Source organism: Furipterus horrens, unplaced genomic scaffold (genome assembly GCF_987537825.1).
Source record: "Furipterus horrens unplaced genomic scaffold, mFurHor1.1.pri manual_scaffold_4, whole genome shotgun sequence".
Taxonomy (NCBI): Eukaryota; Metazoa; Chordata; class Mammalia; order Chiroptera; family Furipteridae; genus Furipterus; species Furipterus horrens.
In genome coordinates, this window is record NW_028327174.1 from 3,366,683 (window position 1) to 3,374,886 (window position 8,204).

The 8,204-nt window shown below is 56.4% G+C and overlaps 2 long non-coding RNA genes across 2 annotated transcripts; both read right to left on the minus strand.

Moving 5' to 3' along the window:
• Window positions 1–2,414: 2,414 nt before the first annotated feature.
• LOC150010902 (uncharacterized) lies at window positions 2,415–3,718 on the minus strand. The gene is made up of 2 exons (XR_016510403.1): window positions 3,019–3,718; window positions 2,415–2,906 (listed from the first exon to the last, which is right to left on the minus strand). It is a non-coding gene; the product is annotated as an uncharacterized LOC150010902 (long non-coding RNA).
• Window positions 3,719–3,998: 280 nt separating this feature from the next.
• Window positions 3,999–8,204, minus strand: LOC150010903 (uncharacterized). Its single transcript, XR_016510402.1, has 3 exons — window positions 8,029–8,204; window positions 7,034–7,252; window positions 3,999–4,226 (listed from the first exon to the last, which is right to left on the minus strand). It is a non-coding gene; the product is annotated as an uncharacterized LOC150010903 (long non-coding RNA).

Below are 8,204 nucleotides of genomic sequence, written 5' to 3' on the forward strand. Positions count from 1 at the left end.
ACCTACCTGTGAACTGCAGCAGGGTCGCTGGTTCGATTCCCAGTCAGGGCACATGCCTGGGTTGCAGGCCAGGTCCCCAGTTGGGGGTGTGCAGGAGGCAACCTGAAACAATGATGAATGTCTCCCTCTCTTTCTCCTTCCCTTTCCCTTTCTCTAAAAAATATTAAATTAAATCTTTTAAAAAAGAGAAAAGGGAGAGAGAGAGAGAGAAAGGACAAGCAATCTGAGCAATTTACAGCCAGCTAGTGAATCACAAGATTTTCTCTTCCCTAACCAAGAACACTCAGGAGCAAATGGTTTACACGTTCCAGACAATCCGAAGTCCTGACACCTCTTAAATAATGTTTTTTAAAAATAAAACTACCCAGAAAATAACCCTGACCCCTCTGTACACACATTTTGATGACTCACCACATTGAAGGTCACAATTGAAAAGCTAATGAATATTCTAAGACCCTCCTCTGAGACTTCCCCTAAATTCCAGCACCAAAAAAAAAAAAAAAAAAAAAAGATTAAAAGCTTCAAGACAACCCAAGGGGCACCCTCCCTAGAGCACATGCACACCTTGTATCTCTGCTGTTTTTCTCCTAAACTCTAAGGCTCCCCACGAACCTTGCAACCGAGGGAGCAGCGGGCAGCAGCAGCTCCTCCCAAGCTACCCCCTGATCCTGTCTCCAAGGTCCCCTTTTTCTCTGATGGCCCAGTGAGCTCACTTTTTTTTTTTATTGTGACTTCTATTTCTCAGAAAGCCAAAGCCGCCCTGCCTGGGCTCTCCTGTTGCTCTTTCTACCCTGTCCTTCCTTGTTTCACTGTCCTCAGCTTTAATAAATGTCCTCTCAAAATAGCTGGACTCTGATTGTGAAATCTTTCCTACACGAAGTCAAGACCCCGCACACTACGGGTGGGCCCAAGGCAGACCCTCTGTGGGCCCAGACACCCCTTGGTAACGCTCCCAGCTGACAGTGCTGGGAGAGCGTGGGCTGGGTAAACTTGAGGGTCAGACAGACCAGCCATGAAGAAGTCAAGGGGGACACTCCTGGCCACATGCCAGAGGCCATGTTGCTCGTGATCAGCATGGTCCTGCCTGCCAGAGGTGGTGGGCTCTCTCCTGCCCTGTGGGGACATAATGGTGTTTATTAAATGAGTGAATGAGTGAGCAAGTGAATCAGTGCTAAGTTGGTATCCTTTCCCCATGTCAGGCTAAACAAGGAAACTCCAGTTTAACCGCCTTCACAGACCCACACATTTTCTTAACTCATCATTTCAACACTTCTTTAGTATCTTAGGTGTTATCTTAGACGGGTTCCTCCAGGAGCCGGCTGGCCCAGAGACCAGGACTTGAGTGCAGAGTGACCCCAGGAGGTATTGGAGGTTGGGGGGGGGCGGTTAGGGAAATAAGAAAGGAAGAGGTGTCTTGGTGGGGAGATGGCTACATGGGTAAGTGGGGTGCAGTCCTGCTGGGGTTCTCGAGGAGAAACAACACGCCGTGGGGCCAGGGGAAGGGAACCGAGGTGTTTGTTCTCCAACTCTCATCTGCCACTGGGTGCCGTGGGGGAGCCCTCTCACACTGCTGGAGCGGGCTGAGCCGAGGGACCGGACCTTGCAGTCGAGAGACGTCCTTGGGCAGGGAGGGCCAAGTGATGGACGGGGCACCAGCAGTGGGTGAGCCTTGGCGCACGGGGCGGGGGCGGGCGCGGGGGGGACGGACAGGAGTCAGACACTTATCAGAGTGGTGGCTCCATGGGCTGGTGAAGGAAGCCCTGGGGCCGAGAGGCCCACCAGGAGACCATGTAGTTGACAGAAAGCACCTCAAGTGCTTTTTATGCCCCCCACCTCGAAATTCAATTTTAAAAATTGGAACAGTTTAAGGTGTCCTGAAAAGACCAGAATTTGTGTTTCAAAAATGTGGGTGGGTACATAGGTACATATTTTATTTTAAAAGTTCTCATATTTAAAGTGACCTGGAGGTATCTGTAATGAAGAAAACGGGTTCTCCTTGAAGAAACTGTGACGAGACCCACAGAGGAAGGAGGAGACAAACCCAGCACTAGGAACACACACCCAACTTAAAAAATAGTCAGAGGAGGACCCATGCCAGGTGCCAGCTCAGAGCTGCTCCAGGTGGCATCAGACAACCTGGCTCCTCAGAGAGAGGAGGGGCACAGCTGAGCAGGAGCAGCTGGCCCGCTTTCCGGAAGGAAAGGTGGTGTTGGAAACAGAAGTGCCTACGCTGACCCAGGAGGCAGGGCACAGCTGGGAAGGACTAGGTCATCCGAGACCCCAGACAAAAATGGCTGCCCTCGTAGAAGGAGCGTGGGGTAACCGAGGCCCCTGGGACAGAATGTCTGGCTGGACTCTGCCTCTTGAGACAGCCGTGTGTCAGCCAATGATCACTGGCACCAAGGAAACCCCAATTCAGCGTAAAAAAGGAAGCTTTATTCAGTGGAAGACAGCTCAGCTGCGATCCAGCAGGGCTGTGAGGCAGCCCTGGGGCCAGGCCCCTCTCTGGCTAGACAGCTCTGGCCTGTGCTGGCCTGCTCCACGAGACATCTTCAGTGTTTGAGCTCCAGCTGGGGAAATGCAGTCTTGGGTGGAAAGGGAAGATGCAGAGCCAGAGGAGAGCTGACTTACAGAGACCTCAGTCCCCGCTGTCCATCCCTGTTTGGTCCATCCTCATGCAAACGAGGGCTCCAAATCCTCAAAGTTTGGCCCAGAAAGGACTGTCCTGATTGGTCAGAATGGAGCCGCTCAGGTCTGTGAAGGTGTTGGTGGGGGGTATCACTGTGTGGCTCCAATTGGGTAAAGAATCCCTCGGGGCTATTGATTGAAACAGGATTCTGGAAGCTTCTTTGTAAGGGCTGGCTGGCTGGCCGGTACTTGGTGCGGGCTTCTGGTAAATGGCAGAGCTGGGGTGGAAAACACATCTATCAGTTTGCGAAGTCCACGGTCGCAGCCCTGCAACTGAGCCACTGAAGGCAGGCAGGGCAGGGGCTGCTGGGGCCAGGGGAGGGGACCCACCTGTCCAGGGTCCCAGTACAGTGCTTTCAGGTGGGGCCTTCTGAAAGGACACATGGAAGCCTGGGGCCAGTTCCTTCACCTCTCTGGGCCTCAGTGTGAATGCAGGAAATCGGAGCACCTGACCTCCGGCAGTTGTTACGAGGATTCGATGGGTTAATAGTTTGAAAAGTGGCGAGAACAGCCTATCAGCGGGCACGCAATGTAGGTTAGTGAACAGAGAGCAACAGCAAGCGTGGCCAAAGGCCGGGGTGGCAAGCTCACCCTAGGGTGGCCGGGGGCCCTGCCGCCAGAAGGCCAAGAGCCAAGGGAGCGAGTCCTTCGCTCTGGGCACGTACACAGCCGGCGGGATGGGGGTGCAGAGGGTACGTTTTGATTGACTGATAAAGGTGGAGCCAGCTTTTCTCGGGGGAACGCGACTACCCAGACTTAGGTGTGGGGGGGCGGTCTGTGAGCCCGAACCCTAATCTTGCCGCAGATTCCATGTGTCCATCTTGTTGGAAACCACGTGAGTGAAGGGAGGCAGTAAATTAAAGTCGGAGCAGTTACCCAAAGTTATTTATGGACTTTCTGTAAGCATTAGGGACTCTCTAGGCAATTAACCAAGGTTGGTTTGTGGGGCTCTTCCCGTCGGGCACCGGGGCCCCCTCCCGCCTTTCCTGCCTGGGGAGGGGCGCGCAGTTCCGGAGGCTCTCCGTCCCAGGTAGGGGAGGGACACACAGAGCTCCAAGGCCCGCCCTCCTCCCGTGTCAGCCCGGTGTTTTCTTGTGACGTCGGGACTCCTGGCAGTGCTATGGGGCTGGGCCCAGGGCAGCCGAGTTGGCGGGTGACACGTGTCCCCCTCTGCTTCTGGCCTCCTTGCCGAGTTCTCTGTCGGACTGCGATGGTGGCCATCCTGCCTTTGCTTCCCCTCCGCCACGCGCTCTGCTGTCACGCCTCCCCAACCTGTCCTGCGGGCCCTGCCCAGCTGCCCCCCCCCCCACAGTTCCTCCTGCACCGCCTGCCCCCGCCCAGGCTCTAGAGCATCGGGCCTGGGTCAGCCCCACCCGCACACAATGAGGACCTCGCAGATGTCACTCATTTTGTACGTCAGGTGTTCCCACTCTTTAGTGGTGTTGACAGCCAGATCAGGGTTCTGCAAGATGTCAAGGTCAGAAGAGCGGCGTGAAGGGTCGTTGAGAACTCTCTTTCTTTGCCACTTTTTGTTAAATCTGAACTTATTCCAAAATCAAAAGCTCGCGAGGAAAAGAAAAAGGCAGAGTTCAACGAGAAGGTGGACAAAGGGAGGAAAGGCATTCGGTGGATGGGGAAGGATGGTCCTGGGTTTAATGCCCAGAGGGTTTTCGTAATCATCTCTCTGCACGGCTTCCTCATTGGAGCTGTGCCGGCCACAACCCACCTCTAATTACAAACGAAGAGAGGCGAGCGCTCAGCTGGAGCCACGCTGGGCAGGGGTGCCAAGTGTCCCCCAAGGGCTGAAGGACCACAGTCAGGTCCCACGCAGCTCAGACTCCAAGTCCCAGAATTCAAGGCAGACGTTCTGTGTCCAGGACGGGGGAGAGCCCAGGCCAGGGAGCCACACCTGCCAGCCCGTAGGACTGCCATTTAAAATCACCCCTCACCTGAGGCACCTGGGGGACTCTGGGCAACTTCGTGAGTGAACCTCCATGTTGATGGGTTTTAAAAACTTTTTTTGAAAACAAACCAAAGTCAGGATTGACCAGGATACTTACTCCCCGCCCCCGTAAAAAAAGCCTGTAGCACATGAGGATTAATGAGCTGAAAACAGAGGCCAGGTGATTTTGGTCTCGAACGTGGGGGAAGGGATTTGGGTGCTCAAACTGAGAGCCATGCAAGAATTTGGGGTGTTGGCCTCCTCGAGGGGACGGGGCTGGATCAACATGTGCCGAACTCACCCAGACCTGCCAAGGTGAGCCGGGTCCTCTGTTCCCTGCCTGCCATCTGCCAGCAAACTCCTACTCACCCTTTAACTCCCACTCAGAGGCCACCAGGCGGGTGGCGGGCGGAAAGCTGGCCCCGCCTGTCACTCCTTACCCTACTGAGCTGACGCCAGCTCCCATGCCCCATGCCCCGTGCCTTCAGGGCGCACCCACGCCTGTGGCGGGGTGTCCTGCTGTCCCAGCACCTGGCGGCTGCTCTTCTTGCCGGGCCCAGCAGCGTCCTCCACCTCGGCCTTGCAGTCCCGAGAGGAACCTTCCCTCATCCCAACTCTGGCCCCTCCGCGTCCGCCCTGCTCTCTGAAGGCCTCCCGGGGTATCCCGCTGAGGCGGGCGGCCGCCTTGCCCTTCCCGGGTCTCGGCCTCTGCGTCTGCCATAGGACTGGTCACACTGGTTATGTGCACCTGTCTCCCACACTGGGACTGAATCTCCCAGACCCTGGTTGGGGCAGGTGCTCGACCCTCTCTACATGGTGTGACAGGGTTTAGAGAGTCAGTGGTGACTGGCACGCACCAGGGCCCCGCTACGTGCTTCCCGAACCTCACCCTTTCCATCCCCGTGATAATCCTGTGAGGGACGTCTTGTCATGCCCCATCTACAGATGGAGGAAAGCAAGGTGCCCGATGCCCGTCTGCTGAGCTGAGGTCGGGAAGTGAACCCGGGCTTCAGAAATGAAGTGCACACCGAGGGCCAGGCAGCCGCCCGTGGCGCTGAGTGGGGTGATGGCCCCCCACTAGATTGCTCTACCCAGGAACACGGATGGGGAGTGGGGGCTCCCCGGGAAGAAAAGGGGGTCCCAGGTCGCAGAGGAGGGGGCTTGGAGGGGACGAGTTAGAGCCCAGTGGCTGGCAGGAGAGGCTCATGTTTTAAGTTTTTAAAGTGAGTTGAGACGTACACGTGGTCAAATACACTGGTTGTGAATGAACAGCGGGGCGAGGTTTTTGCAGGTCAGCTTACTCATGGGATTGTATCAAACCACGGTGCCTTTCCAGCCCCGGAAAGCCCCCATCCACTCCCAGCCCCCTCCTCCTGGACAGACAGCGAGACACTGAGTGTGGGGCCGGCGGGGGGGATCCAGGGATGGACAGGGACTGTCCTCGGGCCTTGAACAAGCTTGGATATCACCTATTGCGGTGGCCCTTGCTCCGCCCCCTTACAGAGTCTAGGGGGCCCTCCAGTGCCCTGTGGGGGTGAACCCAAGTTTGTTTACGACTGGCCTCAGGGTAACTTCTATGGAGGATCTAAGACAGCCACCCCCAAATTTGCAGACCCCAATTCCTGGAGTACAGAAGACACAGACACTCAGGGCCCCTCCCCCAAGCCTCCCCCGCCCCCTCAGCGCCTTTGCTCACACTCTTGCCTCACTCCCGTCTCCTCTTCCCTGCCTGGCGAACTCCCACTTAACCTCCCAGGCCCAGTTTCAACGTTGCGTTTTCCCTGAAGCCTCTTGGTTTTGTCCCCACTGGTTCCCTGGCCCCCGAAGCCCACCCTCCTGAACTCTCAGGGGCTGTCACAGTGCGCCTCAGCCTGTCTCCAGCCCCCCACCCAGGGAGGTGCGTCTCCCTCCACGGACGCTGGGCTCCACGACACCAGGGCCCGGGGAGCAGGACGTGCCGGGAGGTGTCAGCTCCTCCTTCTGGGGTTCTAGACGGGCCCTGCCCAGTAGGGTCGCCACTCACCACTTCAAAGGTGGCTCGTGTGCCAGAGCAACTGAGTTTATTTTATTTTCAGCAATGAAAATTTAAACGTATGAGCCAAAGCCGTGTAAAATATTTTTCCATTAAACACAACTTTATCGTTTTGGTGGGATGACCTTCCACTTCAGCTGTTGAGAACTCCGTATCTGAACCGAGATGTGTCTTAAGAGCAGGACGGTGAGGAGACTTAGGTGCAAAAGAATAAGTCCTCTCATCGTCCTTTCCTACATTCATTACACGTTGAAATGACAGTATTCTGCAGATACTGAGTTAAATAAAATACATTATTGAAGATAATCCCAGCTCTTTCTTTTTACTTTTCTGGCTAGAAAACTACAAGTAACGTATGACAGAAGGCTTACCTGTGTGCGTATTTCTATCGGACTACGCTGTTCTAGACTTTACGGGGGCAGGGGACAAGGTCCTGAGCAGGAAATGGAGCAGGCAGGGGGCCAGCCAGCGCAGCCTTCAGGAAAGGGATGCAGGTGTCGAAGTGGCTGGAAGGACCCTGTGAGACATCAGTAGGATGAGGCTTCATGAGGGGCTGATGAGACCCTGGGCCACATGAAGAGGAGCTGCGTCTGCAAGAAAGGAGGTGAAAATCAGTTCTGTGGCTATCGTGGGGACGGGGTTTTGGGGCTGGGTCTCACATCTTAGAGGTGCACTGACCACCTGGAATAGGCCCTCCGGGACATGGGCTGAGGCGCAGTGGCCTGAGCACCTGTCTGAGGTTCTGCACATCTGTCTCTGCAAGGATGCCCCAGGCAGAGGTCCCAGAAGGCTAAGCTGGAACCAGCAGGAGAGGGCCCCGGGAGGGAAACCCTAACAGGCAACCCTGTTTCATGGGAAAGAGAGCTCCCTCCCAAGCAGGAGGCTCCCCGTTAACAGAGGGGTTCAAGCAAGGCTGGATGCCGTGGGGGGTGGGAAGGGGACTTGAGAATGAGCTGGGTCCTTAGAGGGGCCCAGGGGCCCTCAGGGTCTCAGGCAGAGTCTCTCAAAGGCCCATGCTTGGGAGCAGGGTGGGGTAAGGGGGTCCTGGGCTTCGTCTGATGTGGTTGGGTCCCTCCCAGGGTTCAGAGTCATCCATAGCCTCTGGTGGCACCCTAGCTGGGGCCCCTCTGGAGACAGCCACGGGGGGACCCACTGCCGGCTGAGGAGCCAGGGCAGGATGGCATGAGGGCCCAGCCTACACTCTCGGAGCTGAGGGTGCTGTCGACTCAGGCTCCCAAAGGCAACTTGGCTCCTGGAGGTGGAGAGGAGACAGCGGGGCGGGCTCAGAGCCTGGGAGGGGCAGAGCCAGACCCAGGGCAGTGACAATGGCGAGGTTCACCGGGGAAGGAACAGGATGCTGGCTCACCCACGAGACCTGTCTGCACAGAACTTCTTATGAAAATGTCCACGCAGAGACCCAGGTAGAGAGATGAATGTCGTAGACTGCAATGCCGTCACCGTCACTGTCAGTCACCCAGCTGTAGCTACGAGGCACACACGTGTCCCGGCGGGGCTGCCTCCAGGTGCAGGATGGGGTGTGGG